At 54.1% G+C, this 19,094-nt stretch overlaps 1 pseudogene; it reads right to left on the bottom strand.

Moving 5' to 3' along the window:
* Nucleotides 1–1,300: 1,300 nt before the first annotated feature.
* On the bottom strand, nt 1,301–18,366 carry LOC135273142 (putative GTP-binding protein 6; annotated as a pseudogene).
* Nucleotides 18,367–19,094: the final 728 nt, after the last annotated feature.

Consider the following 19,094-nt stretch of genomic DNA (forward strand, 5'->3'; position numbering starts at 1 on the left):
TTAAGAAAAAGTTAGGTGTATCATGAATGTGTGTGTATGTGGATGCTAGTTTATTTTCTCACTATGATAAAATTACAAAATAAAAAAAAAAGCTTAGCGCAAACCATTCATTGATCAGAGCTGTTTTTGTTTTTTTGAGACAGTCTTGCCCCAGGCTGGAGCGCAGTGGCGCGATCTCGGCTCACTACAACCTCCACCTCCAGGACTCAAGCGATTCTCCCGCCTCAGCCTTCTGAGTAGCTGGGACTACAGGCACGAACCACCACAGATGGCTAATCTTTTGTATTTTAGTAAAGAGGTTTCACGATATTGCCCAGGCTGGTCTCAAACTCCTGAGCTCAATCGATCCACCTGCCTCGGCCTCTCAAAATGTTGGGATTATATGTGTGAGTCACTGTGCCCGTGAGCCACAGCCCCTGGCCAGCTTTCTATCTTTCCTCCTGGTTTTTTTTTTTTTTTTTTTGTACATAGGGTCTTGCTCTGTTGCCCAGGCTGGAATGCAATGACTCAATCTCAGCTCACTGTTACCTCCACCTCCCAGGTTCCAGCCATTCTCCTGGGTCAGCCTCCTGAGTAGCTGGGATTAAAGACGCCCACCACCAGGCCTGGCTGATTTTTGTATTTGTCATGGAGATGGAGTTTCACCATGTTGGCCGGGCTGGTCTCGAACACCTGACCTCAAGCGATCCACCTGCCTCGGCCTCTCAAAATGTTGGATTACAGGCGTCAGCCATTGCGTGTGATGTAATTTTTTATTTTTTGTAGAGATGAGGATCCCACTCTGTTGCCCAGGCTGGCTTCAAAGTCCTGAGCTCAGGTGATCCTCCTGCCTCGGCCTCCCTAATTCTCGGGGTTACAGGTGTCAGCTTCTGTGTCCAGCTGGAGAATCACTTGAACCCCGGAGGTGGAGGTTGCAGTGAGCTGAGATCGGTCACTGCACTCCAGCCTGGACAACAAAGTGAGACTCCACCTCAAAAAAAAAAAAAAAGCTTACCCCAAAGCATTCATTGATCAGAGCTTTCTGTCGTTCAGGCTGGAGTGCAGTTCTGTGACCTCAGCTCATTACAACCTCCGCCTCCCAGGTTCAAGTGACTCTCCTGCCTCAGCCTCCAGAGTAGCTGGGATTACACGCATGCACCACCACGCCTGGCAAATTTTTATATTGTTAGTAGAGATGGGGTTTCACTGTGTTGGCCAGGCTGGTCTCAAACTCCTAACCTCAGGTTTTCTGCCCACGTCGGGGTTCCAAAGTCTTGGGATGACAGGCGTAAGCCACCGTATCCAGCTGGAGCCTGCCTTCTTATTGGTAGGGAGTCCTATAGCGTTTGAGCGTCGGTGAGTACAGATTAGGCGCCTGTTGTATGCATACTGACTCCACAGTACACATTTGCTGCGAACTCATTCAGAAATTTCTCACCTTGTCTCTGCATCGTAAAGCTTTTGGGGACTCCACAGGTCCTTCTGCACCCTAAAGGAGCCCTTTCTGAGCCAGAGACAGGCCACCAGAACACCATCCCCTCTCCCACGCCAGGAGGCTGCCGCTCACCTGAGCTGGGCCCCCGGCCAGCCGGACACGGAGGGGGAGGACCTGTCTCCCCGTGGCCTTCAACACTGCTGCATCGAGCTCAGCCTTCAGCTCCTGGAGTCCGTGCCCCAGCGGGGCAGACATGGGCACGACGTTCGGTTCCGTGGGGTGGTAGCTGCAAGGGTGAGGAGGCCACAGAGTCCGCTCAGCCTCAGGGCCACAGGCCGGCAGAAAGCAGGGGTCCCAGAGTCAGCCACCCGTGGGGCACAGCCTGGGGAAGCTCCTGGTGTCCTGAGTGTCACTGCTGAGGTTCAGATGAGGAGAGAGGGTATCTCCCCATGTGGCTTGAGCACATGCAGGGAAAGGAGATGTTTGTGGAAAGCAGGGTCACCAGGAGTGAGCTGCCCACGAGACACGGGCTGGGGCAGCAACCTCTGCCTCCTGGGTTCAACCATTCTCCCTGCGTCAGCCTGTGTGCCAGCGGTCAGCAGTTCACACGAGGGCAGGGTCTCCAGCGTCTGCAGGGGAAGGCGTGAGACGAGTGTGGGTGCCAGGGCCGGACTCACCCGGGCACCGGGTCCACCTTGTTGTGAACCTGCAGCATGGAGTCCAGGAGGGGGGTGGGCAGCCGCAGCCTGTGCAGCATGGACACGACGCTGGCTTTCTGGAGCTCCGCCTTGGGGTGGCTGACGTCCCTCATGTGCAGGATCAGATCCTACAAGTGCCGGGCATGCAGTCAGAGCCCTAACCCCACCAAGCTTGCAGGCAGGCCCGGGAGAGGGGTTCCCACGAGTTCCCAAGGCCAGCGTGGGTGTGGGAGCTACCCCCATGTACAGGCCCTCGGACACCCCAGGATGGGGGTGCTGGGTTTACACTGGATGGAGCCCCACCCAACTCCACATACCTCGCCTCCCGCAGCACAGGTGACAAGTCTGCACCCCCAGACCCACAAACAAGGTGGTGCCACAAATGACCACTCAACCGCCACCTGCCAGCCACTGCTTCCTCATTCAATGCTTTGGGTGGCTTCATCCCACTGTGAAATCGTTTTACTTTTTTCTTGAGACAGAGTTTCGCTCTTGTCCCCCAGGCTGGAGTGTGACGGCACGATCTCAGCTCACTGCAACCTCCGCTTCCTGGGTTCAAGTGATTCTCCTGCCTCAGCCTCCCCAGTAGGTGGTATTACAGGCACCTGCCACCATGCCCGGCCAATTTTTGTATTTTTAGCAGAGACAAGGTTTCACCATGTTGGCCAGGCTGGTCTCGAACCCCTGACCTCAAATGATCCACCCGCCTCGGCCTCCCAAAGTGCTGGGATGACAGGCGTGAGCTGCTGCTCCTGGCCCTGTGTATATGGGCTCATCACGGTGGCTGAGTGTGGGTGACACTGGGGCCACTGCTCAGCCTCGGCCCCAGGGTCAAGGGATGCTTGTGGGACACTAAGTCTGAGGCCGAGGATTCAGTTGTTATTCTGCCCCGAGTGGTGTGGGTGTCCCAGAGCCTGGCCCCTGGTCTGAGTGGGCGTCCGAGGGCTTGGCCCCTTGGCTGATGGGGTGTCTCAGAGATGGTCCCTGGTCTCAGTGGGTGTCTGAGAACCTGGCCAGTGGGCTGAGTGGGTGTCTGAGGGCTGGTCCTTGGTCCAAGTGGGGTCTGAGACCCTGGCCTCTTCAGTGGGTGTCCAAGACCCCGGCCCCTGGTCTGAGTGGGTGTGCGAGACCCCAGCCCCTGGTCCGAGTGAGGTCTGAGACCCTGGCCCCTGGTCTGAGTGGGTGTCTGAGACCCCAGCCCGTCTCAGTGGGTGTCCAAGACCCCGACCCGTGGTCCGAGTGGGTGTCTGAGACCTCAGCCTCTGTCTCAGTGGGTGTCCACAGCCACCCGCAGCCCTGACTCACCGAGTGGGTCACATCTTCCAGGGTGGCAGAGAAGGACTCGATGAGGCCATGTGGCAGCTGGGACAAGAACCCGACGGCATCCACGTATAGGATGGTCAGGCGTGAGGGCAGCGTCCCCACGTGGGCTGTAACGTCTAGCGTGGCAAACAGCTGGTCCCGCGGCTGCAAGTCAGTGTCTCCCGTCAGTGCCTTCATCAGCATGGTCTTCCCTCGGAGGGCATGGAGATCAGGGGCTCAGGCGGAGCCACACCTGGGTCCTGAGAGTGGAGACCACAGCACCCTCTTGGGCAGCGGCACCCCGGGTGCCAGGTCCCTGAGCTCCCCAGGCACCCCTGGGCCACACACGACATGCAGGACTAAGCCACTGCGGCTTCTCTCAGGCCGGATGCAGCAGGGCCACTGTGTAGACACAGGGGAGCTGGTGGTGTAGACAGGTGAACATGAGATGGTGTGGATGGGAAGATGGTGTAGATGGAGGGAGGTGGTGGTGTAGAAGCGTGGGTGTGTGGATGGGGTGGTGGTGCTGTGGATGGGAGGATGGGGTACATGGCATTGTCACCACAGCTGCTGTACCCACCATGCAGACCACGGGACCCCCTTTCCCTGGGTGAGTCCTCACCACAGCTGGTGTATGCACCACGGGGAGGCCCTCCCCGTGCAAGTCCTCACCACAGCTGGTGTACCCCACACAGAGACCATGGAACCCCTTCCCTGGGCACATGGTCACTTCAGCTGGTGTACCCCACCAAGAGACCATGGGACCCCCTCCCCTGGGTGCATGCTCACTGCAGTTGGTGTACCCCACCACGGAGACCATGGGGAACTCACGTCTTGCACGCTGCCGCCGCAGCAGGTGCCTCTTCTTCTGAAGCCCGTCCAGGGCCTTCCTCATCTTGGCCTCCTTCTGTTTCAGGAGACGCTGATGCACCTGCATGAACGATTCTCCTAAAAACACACCAGACAGGGTGGTGAGCCAGGCCGGGAAAGGCGTGGGAGCAGGAGGTGCCACTGAGGGTCTACAGGGGCTGCTCCTCCTGCTGCAGCATTTAGGGGCCCTGCCGCGTTCCCGGCAGTGGCCCCAACACTCCCTTTCCCTGAGAAAGGGCTGCGCTCAGCCGGGCGCGGTGGCTCACACCTGTCATCTGGCACTTTGGGAGGCCGAGGTGGGCGGATCATGAGGACAGGAGTTCGAGAGCAGCCTGGCCAATATGGTGAAACCCCATCTTTACTAAAAATACAAAAATTAGCCGGGTGTGGTGGTGGGCGCCTGTAATCCCCGCTATGCGGGAGGCTGAGGCGGGAGAATCGCTTGAACCCGAGAGGTGGAGGTTTCAGTGAGCTGAGATCGTGCCACTGCACTCCAGCCTGGGCCAGAGCCAGACTGCATCTCAAAAAGAAAAAGTCTTGAGCACTACGGAGGCTTCTAAGTGGGGCACAGCCGGGATGTCATCGTGAGGGGGCTCAATGGGGCTCCTTTGGCATCCTAAGTCCCAGAACCTGGGAATGGGACCTGATTTGTAAATACCCTCTTTGTACGAACTCAAGACATCATCCTAGGTTAGGGTTGGGCCTGAATGCAAAGATCCATGTCCTTCTTAAAAGGTAGAGGCTGGAGTGATGTGGTCACAAGCCAGGGATACCTGGTGCCCCCAGGAGGTGGGAGAGGCAGAAGGAGCCTCTGGAGGCTTTTGGTCTCCAGGATGGGTGTGCACAGATTCCTGCTGTTTCAATCCATACTTTGTGGCTACTTATGTCAGCAATACCTCACAGAACCAGCACCATCTCCTGTCTCCACAGACGTAACAAGGAGACGGAGCCCCCAGCCGGCCCCCACCCTGTCGGAATCCTTCAGGGCAGCTGCTGACAACCACGTTCTCAGGATGTCCTGGGGTGCTGCACCCAGCCAGAGTTACCTGACCCCATGATGTAGCGGGAGCTGGATCCTCCTCAGTGAAGGGGGTCAATGTTCCTTTTCAGGTTCGACCTGGCATGGGAACAGGAGGGGTTCACTCTGCAGGGAAGCTCTCTCCCTCCCAGCAGAGGTCAAGGTGAAGGTGAAGGAGGCCACAAGCCCAGGACACCCGGAGACCCCAGAAGCTGGGAGAAGCAGGAAGGGTCCTCCCCGAGAGCTTCTGGAGGGAACTGGATGATTCCATTTTAATGGGTTAAATAGTGATGCCCAAAATAGAGGTTTATGTCTTGTTTCGCACGACCTGTGAATGGGACGTTATTTAGAAATAAGGTGTCTGCAAATGTAATTAGTTAAGGATCTTGAGATGAGGTCACCCTGGATTAGGGTAAGTCTTAAATCCAATGACAGGTGTCCTTCTAGGAGACAGAAGGGGAGGGCCGGGCGCAGTGGCACGCACCTGTAATCCCAGCACCTTGGGAGGCCAAGGCAGGTGGATCATGAGGTCAGGAGATCAAACCATCCTGGCCAAGGAGATCAAAATATCCTGGCCAACATGGTGAAACCTCGTCTCTACTAAAATATAAAAAAACTAGCTGGGCTTGGTTGTGGGCACCTGTAGTTCCAGCTACCTGGGAGGCTGAGGCAGGAGAATCGCTTGAATCTGGGAGGTGGAGGTTGTGCTGAGCTCAGATCCAGCCACTGCACTGCAGCCTGGGTGACTGGGCAAGACTCTGTCTCAAAAAAAAAAAAAAATTGTAGACAGACACAGAGGAGAAGTCCACGTGGAGACGGAGGCAGAGACTGGCGTGATGTGGCCACAAGCCAGGGACACCTGGCACCCCCAGGAGCTGGGAGAGGCAGGAAGGATCCTCCCCGAGAGCTTCTGGAGGTAACTGGATGATTCCATTTTACTGGGTTAAATAGTGATGCCCCAAATAGATGTTTATGTCTTGTTCCCCAGGACCCGTGAATGGGACGTTATTTAGAAATAAGGTCTCTGCAAATGAAATTAGTTAAGGATCTTGAGATGAGGTCACGCTGGATTAGGGAAAGTCTTAAATCCAATGACAAATGTCCTTCTAGGAGACAGAAGGGGAGACTCAGACAAAGAGGAGGAGCCTACGTGGATTTGGAGGCGGACACTGGAGTGATGCGGCCGCAAGCCAGGGACACCTGGCGCCCCCAGGAGCTGGGAGAGGCAGGAAGGAGCCTCCAGAGAGAAGTGGATACAACTGTAGTGGATTGTCAACAGTAGCCCCCAGAAAGATCGGTCCACATCCTAAAGCCCAGAACCTGTGAATTAGTGGGGCCTCTGGGCAGAAGGGAGGAGCTGGTGTTGGGGTCCCACTGGGTGTGTAGCTCATGCATTGTGAGTGAGGAGTATCCCAGGCCGAGGGGACCTACCTAGTGGGGAGTGGGGTGGGGTGGGGAGAGAGTGCTCCCACAGTGCTTTTCTTACTCTCATATACCCCCAGAACCACCAAACACGTGAGTACAGAATGGAGGGGCTGCGGGGTGGGCGTGATGGTTGGCCTGGGCGTCCCGAGGTACCTGAGGAGTGGGATCTCTGCCAGGGCCATCTGCAGCCAGGCCTCCTCCATGCAGGCGTTGCAGCGGAAAATGTGCAGGATGATGGTAAAGCAGTCAAACACCTCCACGCCCGAGGCGGCTTCCAGTTCTTTCTAGAGAAGGAGAGAGTGAGCTGGGCCTGGCGACTCACACCTGCAACCCCAGCACTTTGGGAGGCCAAGGCAGGTGGATCACCTGAGGTCAGGACTTCGAGACCAGCCTGGCCAAAATACTGAAAACCTGTCTCTACTAAAAATACAAAAATTAGCTGGGTGTGTTGGTGGGCACCTGTCATCCCAACTACTCAGGAGGCTGAGGCAGCTGAATTGCTTGAACCTGGGAGGTAGAGGTTGCAGTGGGCCGAGATCATGGTGACACTGCCCTCCAGCTTGAGTGACAGAGTCAGATTCTGTCAAAAAAAAAAAGAAAAGAAAAGAAAAGGAGAGGGCAAATGAGAAGCCAGAGGGGAAGGCCAGGCCCTAGTGGCCAGCCTCACAGGGAGGAGGACATTCCATCACGCCTTAAAGCCACTATCACCCCATCTGGCCCCTGCCTGGTGGGACGCGCTAGCATCCACTCGTTCACCGCGTGGAGCGTGGGAGCAAACAAAGCAAAGCCACATTCTGGGATATCTTGGTTGGGGCAGCCATCCTCTCCACATTCAAGAAGATGCATGTGATGTCCGGAGATTCTCAGATCCTCTCTAAAGGAAAGGGGGTCTCATCAGTGGCCATCCGTCCAGACCTGTGGACTGCGGGATGAGCCACGAGGCCCTTTGTGGGGTGCGCCGTGGAGGGCACGGTTCACAGACATCCCTGACCTGAGCACCAGACCCAGGATCCAGGAAATCAGCATTGGAGGGATGTCTCTAGGGGTGTGTGTTCCATGTACACAGACGTGTACACGGTGAACACATCCTGGCGGAGACACACACACAAGGTAAACACATCCCAACAAGGACACACACATCTCACACACACGCACGCATGGTAAATGCATCCCAGTGGAGACACACACATACACACACATGGGGAACACATCGCAGTTGGGACACACACACACAGTGAACACATCGTGACATGGACAGACACAAACACATGGTGAACACATCCCAGTGTGGAGACACACACACACACGGGGAACACATTCCAGTTGGGACACACACACATACATGGGGAACATATCCCAGTGGGGACACCCACACACCCCTCACACAGTGAACACATTGTGACATGGACAGAGACACATGGTGAACACATCCCAGTGGGGACACACACACAAGGTGAACACATCCCAGTTGGGACACACACACTCACACAGTGAACACATCCCCGTGGGGGAGACACCCCACACATACACACTGTGGACACATTGCAGTGGGGACGCGCACACACACACAGGGTGAACACATCCCTGTGGGGAGACACACACACGGAGGACACATTGCAGTGGGGGCACACACACATGGTGAACACCTCCCTGTGGGGAGACAGACACACACACACGGTGAACACATCCCTGTGGGGAGACACACACACACGGAGGACACATTGCAGTGAGGACACACACACATGGTGAACACCTCCCTGTGGGGACACACACACACACACGGTGAACACATCCCGACAGGGACAGACACATGTATACACACGCACGCGCACACACACACACACAGAGTGAAAACATCGTGACAGGGACAGACACAGAGTCCCGGTGGACACATCCCAGTGGGGACACACATACACGGTGAACACATGGTGGGCCAGACACACACAGAAACATGGTGAACACATCCCAGCCCCGATGAGATGCCTCTGAGTCAGGCACGGAAGCAGACTCCCACCTCGGCTAGTTAGTAAGTTAGTTAGCAGTAGTAGTAGCAGTTAGTAGGGTCTTACCCACTCTGCACTGTAAGCCGGATGGTCAAAAACTTGGAAGCACAAGGGCCCCCACACAGGACCCCACGCTAAGAGAGTGCATGGAGGAGGGACACAGGTCCAGCCTCCCATCCCTCCAGCTCCTATTTATGTGGGCTCCCGGCTCACCTGGACCACCCACTCATGGGCCCACTTCCCCTCTGGCCCAGCGAGACCCCTGTCCTTCCACGCGTCTGGGTTGAATGTTCTCGGGAGCAACAGATGGGAAAGGAGGTTTGGGGAGGGAGCAGGTGTGGACGGACTCACCTGTCAGGTGCTCAAAGTTCCCTCTGCCAAAGACAAGCTTCTTCTCTGGCGTTCTGGTGGACACGACCATCGTCTGCACCATGGACCAGCCGTCCAGAATGTGCACCAGTACTGTGGCCTTTGCTACCTGTCACTCAGCTCTGGGGACACAAGGGCCACCTTGAGGGACGCTTCCTTTTGGGGTAGATCCAGGGCCCCAACCACACCTGCCCGGCGTGTCCTTCTCCTGGCCTTGACCGTAGGGCCTCTAAGTAGGAATCTGGCCAGGGAAGGATGCTGGAGCCACCGTGGGACATGAGGACTCCCCAACCTGCCTTATATAGGATTTGGGGTCCAGGTGGACACAGCAGGGAACTAGGGAGCTAGGGGTGCTCAGGGATAACTCAGGAACCACAGGCAGGGTTAGGGGGAGGAAATGCAGGAGGTCTGGGTGCCGTTCTGAGCAGTTTGGGGCTTCCACTGTCCCAAGAGTTGCCCATTTTGGAAAACACCCTTGAAGGAGAACCGCTCTTCGGCTACAGGGCCTTCCAAGGGAGATGTCAACAATCTTGAGATTCTGGCACCTGCAGTGACTTAGGGATTTGGATTTCCTCCTGGAGAGTGGGGCAGGGGACTGGACACAGATGGTCTGCTAGACACCCTCCCTTCCCTGACCCCAAAAACACTGTGCCTACCTTGAACCCAGGGCAAGAAAAACGGGGTCTCATCGCCAAGACACGGCCCGGCCTGGCCTGGCCCACCCCACCCCACCCCACCTAACCCCAGGGGCTTCTCCCCATAAGCTCCGCCCCAGCCCTTTTCACCCCATAGGCTCCTCTCCCCAAAGCCCTGCCCATGCACCTCCACCTACGAAATCCTCCCCTCAGAGCCCCGCCCCTTCAGAGCCATGCTCTTGCATCTCCACCCATCAGATCCTCTCCTCAGAGCATCGCCCCTTGAAGCCTCGCCCACTACAACACTTGTGATCTTCCCCTCAGAGCCCCCGCCCCTGTGTCTCCACCTGAGTGTCTTCCATCAGAGCCCCGCCCCTGAATCTCCACCTATGAGATTGTCCCCTCAGCGCCCAGCCCCTGAGTCTCCACCAATGAGACCCTCCCTGCAGGGGCCCTCCCGCAGAGTGCCAGCTCCTGTTTCTCCCCTGCAACCCCCCGCTGTGTACACCTCACTTCATGTGCAGCTTCCCAGGGCCCCACTTGACATCGGGGTGGACCAGACACACGCGCTGGGTCCCCGCCGGCAGCAGAGGCTCCCTCTGCAGCAGATCCTCCTCTGCGTCCTCATCCGCTTCTTCCGGCTCCTCCTCGTCCTCTCCCGGGCAGCTTCGGCCTCCGTCCGCCCACAGGCCGCACCCTCGGCCCCATGGCCCCTCCAGATTCCCGGGGACCCCACGGCCGAAAGCAGCGAGACCATGGATCAGAGCTCTATGCAGAGGGGAGGTGGGTGCCCTGCCCGGGTCTCACAGGCTGCATCCTGCTGTCAGGCTGTCCTCTCATCTGTACTCCAGGTCTGCTTTCAGGCTCACTCGAGAGTGTTTGTGGAAGTCAGTTACTGAGGTTGTAGGACTGAGGTCCCCCAGGACACCTCCAAAGACAATTAGCAACCAGGGTCCCTCCTTCCCTCCATGCCGGCTGGGAAGGCTCCCTCTTTGCACCACGGAGGAATCTTAAGTAACATTTTATAGTCATGGGAGTGACTCCCACACCATTTGCCACAGAACAGAACCTATCCCTCATCCACACTCGAGGGAAAGGATTATACCGCAGAGTTAGGAGGGGAACTTGGAGGCCACCCTGAAACTCTGCCAACCACACTTCTCTTCTGCACTACCAGGACCTCCAGAGTGACCTGGCTTGGAGGCTGGTCTTGCACTGTTTGCTCTGCTGTTTGCACCCTGAGAATCCTCACCATGGAGGGCCAGGTACAGCTGGCCTACAGAGGGTAGACCCAGGCCGCACTCCTTCCCACAGAGTGTGAGGGACCCAGGCCACCCTCCTTCCCACAGAGGGTGAGGGACCCAGGCTGCCCTCCTTCCCACAGAGGGTAAGGAACCAGGCTGCCCTCCTTCCCGCAGAAGGTAAAGGACCCAGGCCACCCTCCTTCCTGCAGAGGGTGAGGGACCCAAGTCGCCCTCCTTCCCCTAGGACACACGCTACACATGGCCAGCCCTGGATCATGTGACAGCCATTGGCTAGCATCCTTTAAATGCGGGAGGTAGGGGTGGTTTCTGTAATTGTAAATGAAGATCTCAACCAAAGGTCATGCAATCGCTCCAACCATCTTCTACAACCAAATCCCCACCAGCAGCATTAGTGCTGTGGCCATAAACTTCTCTGACAAGGGCCTGAGACCTGATTCCCTCCCCTTCAGAGACACAATTTGTCGTGACTGCACAGAACAACCCTTTCTCCTGTTCGTGCATGTGACCAAGTGAGGGAAGAGGAGGTTGTTCCTGCAGCCACAGTGAACAGTGTAGAGACTTCTTACAAAGCTAGGCACGGTCTCACCTAGTATCCAGCAATCATGCCATGGCTATTTACCCAACTGATGTGAAAATATATGTCCATACAAAAAAACTGCATGCAGATGTTGTGAGCAGCTTTATTTACACTCACCCAAAACTGGAAGCGACGAAGATGCCCTTTAGTAGGTGAGTGGCTAAAGAAACGAACACTTCATGTGATGGAATATGATTCAGCAATAAACAGAATAGTTATCAAGCTGCACAAAGACATGGATACATCCTACATGCATAGCACTAAGTGAAAGAAGTCCCTCAAAAGAAACTGGAGAAGAGTTGCTTCCGGCAGGAGTGTGGCTTAACAAATAGGAAGCCCCTATTTGTATATTCTGGAATCGCACAGTTAAGTGAGTGGACGCTGATGGTGGGAGCCTTTTTCTCAGTGCTAGAGAGGAAGTTCACAGATAAGCAAGAGGAGGAGGCTGGAAGGATCCATGTGGGCATGGGTTAGTGGAGGAGACATTGGTAGGAACTCAGGTCTAGTTTAATGCAAATGTACATGGATACACATAGAGATGTTTACATGTATCCATACGCGACTTCTTTGATGCACAGCCATTTCCTTGCTCTGTCGGCTGAGAGGGCCTAGAAGCAATGACACCCCAGTAGCCGTGAGCACACCTAGCACCCTGATCTTGGTTTCTGCCATTCTTCAACTCTAAAGGAGCCAGAGCTCCTGGGAGAAATGGCTGCACCTTGGGCTGGGGCAGGAAATAGGCTAGATGAGGCTGGAGCATCTCCTTGTGCTGGAAAGTAAGGACGTGCCCCACAAATCCCGATGACAGGCTGTGTCCCAGGGGCACAGAAGCCAACTGAAAGCTCCCTGTGGCCAGAGTGGAACCATTTCAGCAAACTGTAATAAATAATGTAGTAGTGGATTATAACCCAAAGTATAAAATAAATATGCATGAGTCCACACCGATGTAAATAAACTGTTGAATAAATGAAGAACAATAGGCAAGGCTCCCATGTCCCTAAATTCTAAATAATTTACATAGATATGCTACCTCAAGGAAATGGAGCATAACCCCCCACCCCTCAAGTGCTGGCTGCACATGTGATTTCCTTCCAAGGAATATAACATGGGAACGGGGTGGGGCAGCTTATAGGCAGAAACAAGACGCAAACGCAACCTCATCCTGAGGACCAAATCCAACGTCAGCCATCAATCATGTGGATAGCTCGCCCTTGCCACTGTCCCAGTGTTCGTGGCCCCCCCCAATTCACATATGCAGCCCTAACCCCCATGGTGCTGATTTAGGAGGTGAGGACTTTGGAAGGCTGGAAGGTGATTCAGTCATGAGGGTGTAGCTCTTCTTAGTGGTATGAGGATGAGTGGCCTTGTAAAGGAGACCCCAGCAGGCCCCTCACCCCTCCACCCTGTGAGGACACAGCTGGACGGCACCAGCTGAGACAGCGTGTCCTCGGTCTTGACCTTCCAGCCTCCAAAACTCTGAGGAATAACTGGTTTATGAGCCTCCCAGTCTGTGGTATTTTGTCCCAGCAGCCCGAGGTAAGACTTGCTTGCCTGTGGTATGATGTGAGCGGAGGGCATTTGCCTCTGTGATCTCCTCCCCAAACCCACAACCCCAAACACGTTCCAATCCGGGGAGACTCTACAAAATACCCGATCAGTACCCCTCAAACTGTCAAGGTTCTCAAAACCGAGGAAAGTCTGAGAAACTGCCAGAGCCATGGGGGCCTGGAAACACATGGCAGCTGAATGTTATGTGGCATCCAGGTGGGATTCTGGAACACAAAAGGACATTAGGGCAAAAACAAGGGAAATGTTAATAAAGCAGAGACTTCAGTTCATACGAGGGTATCCGTATCAGTCCACTAACTGCGACAGATACTCAATGCTAATGGCAGATGTAGGTAATAGGATAGCCTAGTGTAGGGTGTGTGGGAACTCAGCAACCTTCTACCAGCTTCTCTGCATGTCTGATGGTATTCTAAGCATGAAGGTTTAGTGCGTGTGTGCGCGCACACACACACACGTGTATACATACCACCCCAAGACATAGACAGAGTTGCGCTCTGTACCAGGCTGGCATTTCCCTCAGTTGGTAATGACCCAGCTCCCCACCACCCCCAGGGAAATTCCAGGAGCAGCAAGCAGGTAGGACTAAAGTGACTCACACACCTTCCCATGGCCCAGCAATCTCACCCACAGGTCACACCTGAGAGACGAGAGGCCTGGAGGAGACCGCAGTATGAACTCATGTCCAGTTTAATGCAGTTTAATGCAGGTCCACAAAAAACACACAGGCAGGGACGATCCGAGGAGCTTTATTCTGCCTCCCTCCCTCACTCCCCGCCAGCACCCTTGGGCCCAGGAGTATTGCACCACAAGATGTCTACTAGCTCGTGTAAGGCAGGCCCAGAGATGAGCCCACCCCCTAAAGAGCAGGCCCTGCATGTGCCAGCCATGGTCTGCCAGGCAGCTCGGTGTTAGCTGTATGAGAGGGGCAGTGCACAGGAACCTTCGGCCTGCCCCTGCTTGGCCTAGCTCCCCAGGGAAGCAGGCACAGAGCATCTGGCCACAACACCTCACTGGCCAGGACACTGCCACCAATCCCTGCATGTCCCTTTCTCATGAGAAACGCTGACTCCAAGGCAGCCGTGGCCTGTGAGGACAGACGGGGGCAGAGGTAGGAAGGAGGCCCCACCTGTATCAGTAAGGCAGTCTTTCTTTTGTCACTTTAAGAAAAATTCAAAGGAATATGGCTAACTGCTAACACCTGTGTGTTGGGATAGTGTTTTTCTATGTGCCTATTTATATTTTGTACTTTCTGCATGTTGAAAATGTTTCACTTTTAAAAAGATTTTAAAACAATGGTGATTGCTAAAGTAAAAAAGGAAAAATAATTATTTTGTTACCTCACCTATTCTCCAGAAAAGGTAACGTGTTCATACTCAATACTTATTTCTAAGCATTCATTTGCAATTTAATTACTGAATTTTGCATTCAACTTGCATTTATTTTTTTAAAGATGGGGTTTCACCATGATGGCCAGGCTGGTCTTGAACTCCTGACTTCAGGTGATCCACCCACCTCAGCCACTCAAAGTGCTGGGATTACAGGCGTGAGCCACCGCGCCCAGCAGCGTTTTTGTTTTTAATCATTAAACGTGAAATTATATAACGTCAGCTTGCCTTTTCAAAGTGTGCACTGCAGTGGTATTTACGGCAGTCACAGGTTGGGAAAATAGTTTTTTATTTTTTGAGACCAAGTCTGGCTCTGTAGATTTTGGAAGCATGAAAGAAAAAGAAGTTTCCAAATCCCCAAATCATGAAGCTAGAAATAAAATTCAAGCTGGCAATTGATTAGGGCCAACCTGCCTCTTGTTCTGTTCACAGTCACCCTCTGCTCACTGAGATAGATGCATATTTGATTGCCTCCTTTGGAAAGGCTCATCAGAAACTCAAAAGTTTCTCCCTCCGGCTTCCAGTCTTCCTTCTGTTGTTCCAGCTGTCCTGCTTTTCCTGACCGAATCATGTTCACCTTGCATATTCATATCTCCTGTCTCCCTAGAACATATAAAACTGAGATGGGCCACGACCACCCTGGGCACCTGTGGTCAGGACCTTCTGAGGCTGGGTCACGGGTGTGTGTCCTGACTCAGTGAAATAAAACTTTCTAGATTAACTGAGACCTGTCTCATATTCTCGGGGCTCACAGGGGTCACGGCGGGGGTTTCTGGGTCTGAGGACGATGTCCGTAGGGTGAATTCTTAATTTTTTTTTTTTCAGACAGAGTCTTGTGCTGTTGACCAGGCTGGAGTGCAGTGACAAGATCTCGGCTCACTGCAACCTCTTGGCTAATTTTTGTATTTTTAGTAGAGACGGGGTTTCACTATGTTGGCCAGGCTGGTCTCGAACTCCTGACCTCAGGTGATCCGGCCTTCTCGGCCTCCCAAGGTGCTGGGATTACAGGTGCGGGCCACCGTGCCCGGCTGGGTGGATTCTTCAAACACACCCAGAAGCCACTGCATGCACTCCTGGTCTCGGCAGACTTGAATTCATGGAATCCGTGGTGAGCCCTCTGCTGTCCCTGTGACAGTCTGCCCTCCTCTAAATGTCCACCAGGTGCCCTCGAGTCCCTTTGAGAGCAGACCTCAGCCTCCACCAGCACAGAACATTTCATCTCCACCTCCCTGCGCCCCAGTAAAAGACGTAAACCACCAGGTGCAGTGGCTCACACCTGTCATCCCAGCAGTTTGGGAGGCTGAAGCAGGCAGATCATGAGGTCAGGAGTTCCAGACCAGCCTGGCCAGCATGGTGAAACCCCATCTCGAATAAAAATACAGACATTGCCCGTGCATGGTGTCAGGTGCCTGTCATCCCAGCTGAGGCAGGGGAATCGCTTGAACCTGGGAAGTGGAGGTGACAGTGAGCCGAGATCACATCACTGCACTCCCGCCTGGGCAACAAGAGAGACACTCCATCTCAAAAACAAAAAAGGACGTGAAGCAACATGAACAGCTTCAGGTCAGGCCTTACTGCTGGGGTGGCCCCAGGCCCCGTGGAAGTTCTTGACAGAGAGATTCCAAAATAATTTACTGTTTGTGCCAGCCAAGGCCAAGACACCACCTACCCCACCACCCTCTCCCAGAACGTTTACAGAAAGGTGCTAAAGTCAAGTTCTCCCTCCAACCCTTTGAGACGTTTTTCAGCTGAGGCATGTCTGAAAGCCTCTCCTCTGAGATGGGCCTCCTGGGAGCACAGCATGCTTTGATGTCTTGGTCTCCCAGATGCCTGCCTCTTAACTCCTTCTTTGCCAAGTGTGCCAAGCGTCCTTCTTCGAAATTCCCACTCAGCCATGCAAGAATCCAGGGTGAGGTCAGGGCACACTAGATCCTCATCCCTCTTGCTGATTAAAATCTGTTCTTGGCCAGGCATGGTGGCCCATGCCTGTCAACCCAGCACTTTGGGAGGCCACGGTAGGCGGATCACCTGAGGTCAGGACTGCAAGACCAGACTGACCAATATCATGAAACCCTGTCTCTACTAAAAATACAAAAATTAGCTGGGTGCGGTGGCATGTGCCTGTGATTCCAGCTACTCGGTAGGCTGAGGCAGGAGAATTCCTTGAACCTGGGAGGTGGAGGCTGCCGTGAGCTGACATTGTGCCACTGCACTCCAGCCTGGGTGACAAGAGAGAATCTCCATCTCAGGAAGGCAAATCAAGTTGGGGGGAGAAGGGAAGGTAAGGGGGGAGGGAAGGGGGGAAGGGAGAAATGGAAGGGGGAAGGGAAGGGAGGGGAAGAAGCGAAGGAAAAGCAAAGGAAAGAAGGGAATGGGGAAGGGGGAAAGAAAGGGGAGCAGAGGGGAGGGGAGGGAAGGGGGAGGGGAGCGGAGGGAAGCAGGGAAGGAAAAAAGAGAACAGGGAAGGAAGGGTGGAAGGAAAGGTGAGTAGAGGGGAGGGAAGGGAAGGGGGGAGGGGACGGAAGGGAGGGGGAAGGGAATGGGAGGGGAAGGGGGAAGGAGGGAAGGGAGGGGAGGTGAGGGAAGGGGAGGAAAGAGGACAGGAGGGAACAGGGGAAGAGGAGGGAAGGGGAGAGGAGGGAAGGGGAGAAGAGGAGGGAAGGGAAGGAGAAGGGGAGGGAAAGGGGAAGGGGAAGAAAGGGGAGGGGAGGGAAGGGGGAAGGGAAGGGGGAATGGGAGGGGACGGGAGGGAAGAGAAGCCGGGAAGGGACGGAGGAGAGGGAAAGGGAGGGGATGGGAGGGGAGGGAAGGGAAGAGGGGAAGGGAAGTGAAAGGAAAAAAGAAGAAGGAAGAAGGGAGAAAGGAAAAAAGGGAGGGAGGGAAGGGACGCAGAAGCCAGGCACAGAAGCAGCGGCATTGGTGGCAGCTTGGCGTTTACCTTATTTGAACCTGGTTTCAACATTTGGCAGCCTTTGGCTGAAACTCAGCGGTCGGCAGAAGAGTAGGTTCTGGTCTGTTTACACTTTCTGTTACCTCACAGTTCACTGTGTACAGAGAAACCTTTAGGCCAAACTGAAAATATGTCAGGAGGCAATTTCAAGAACCGTAAATGTTTCTTGTTTTTTTCTTTTTGAGATGTGATCTTGCTCCGTCGCCCAGGCTGGAGTGCAGTGGTGCGATCTCACCTCACTGCAGCCTCGGCCTCCCGGGTTCAAGCGACTCTCCTGCCTCAGCCTCCCGAGAAGCAGGGATTACAGGCGCCCGCCACCACACCCAGATAATTTTTGTGTTTTCAGTAGAGATAGGGTTTCACCATGTTGGTCAGGCTGGTTTCGAACTCCTGACCTCATGTCATCTGCCTACCTCGGCCTCCCAAAGTGCTGGAATTACAGGTGTGAGCCACCATGCCTGGCCTTTTTTCTTTTTTTTTAATTGCATTTTAGGTTTTCGGGTACATGTGAAAAACATGCAAAATTGTTGCATAGGTGCATACGTGGCAGTGTGATTTGCTGCCTTCCTCCCCTTCACCTATATGTGGCACTTCTCCCCATCCTCTCTCTCTCCAACTCCCCACCCCCCGCTGTCCCCCCAATCCCCTCCAACAAACCCCAGTGTATAGTGCTCCCCTCTCTGTGTCCACGTGTTCCCTTTGTTCAACACCCGTCTATGAGTGAGAACATGTGATGTTTGATTTTGTGCTCTTGTGTCAGTTTGCTGAGAATGATGGTTTCCAGGTTCATCCATGTCCCTACACAGGATGCGAACTCACCGTTTTTGATGGCTGCATAATATTGCATGGTGTATATGTGCCACATTTTTCCTGTCCGGTCTATCATCGATGGGCATTTGGGTTGGTTCCAGGTCTTTGCTATTGTAAACTGTGCTGCAATGAACATTCGTTTGCATGTGTCCTTATAGTAGAACGATTTATAATCCTTTGAATACATACCCAGTAATGGGATTGCTGGGTCAAATGGAATTTCTATTTCTAGATCCTTGAGGAATCGCCACACTGTCTTCCACAATGGTTGAACTAATTTACATTCCCACCAACGGTGTAAAACTGTTCCTATTTCTCCACACCCTCTCCAGCATCTGTTGTCTCCAGATTTTTTAATGATTGCCATTCTAACTGGCGTGAGATGGTATCTCAATGTAGTTTTGATTTTCCTTTTTTTTTAACAGACAAGATGTCACTGTGTCACCCAGGCTGGAGTGCAGTTGTGTGATCATAACTCAACGTAGCCTTGACCTCCCAGGCTCAAGTGATCCTCCCCGCTCAGCCTCCCAAGTAGCTGGGAGTACAGGAGGAGGTGTGACATCGCTGTAGCTGGTACTACAGGTGCACGCCATTATGCCCAGCTAATTTCTATCTTTTCTGTAGAGACAGGGGCTGGGTACACTGCCCAGGCTGGTCTGGAACTCCAGGGCTGAAGCGATCTGCCTGCCTAGGCCTCCCGTAGTCCTAGTATTTCAATCTCTGCTTACTTGATCGGTGGAAAATGGTCATCTATTTTTAATGCTGAATAGTGGTGTCTCCTCACATGCATGTGTTTTGAGAATG

Source organism: Aotus nancymaae, unplaced genomic scaffold (genome assembly GCF_030222135.1).
Source record: "Aotus nancymaae isolate 86718 unplaced genomic scaffold, 86718_ANA_hifiasm-v0.15.2.pri h1tg000286l, whole genome shotgun sequence".
In the NCBI taxonomy this organism is placed as follows: Eukaryota; Metazoa; Chordata; class Mammalia; order Primates; family Aotidae; genus Aotus; species Aotus nancymaae.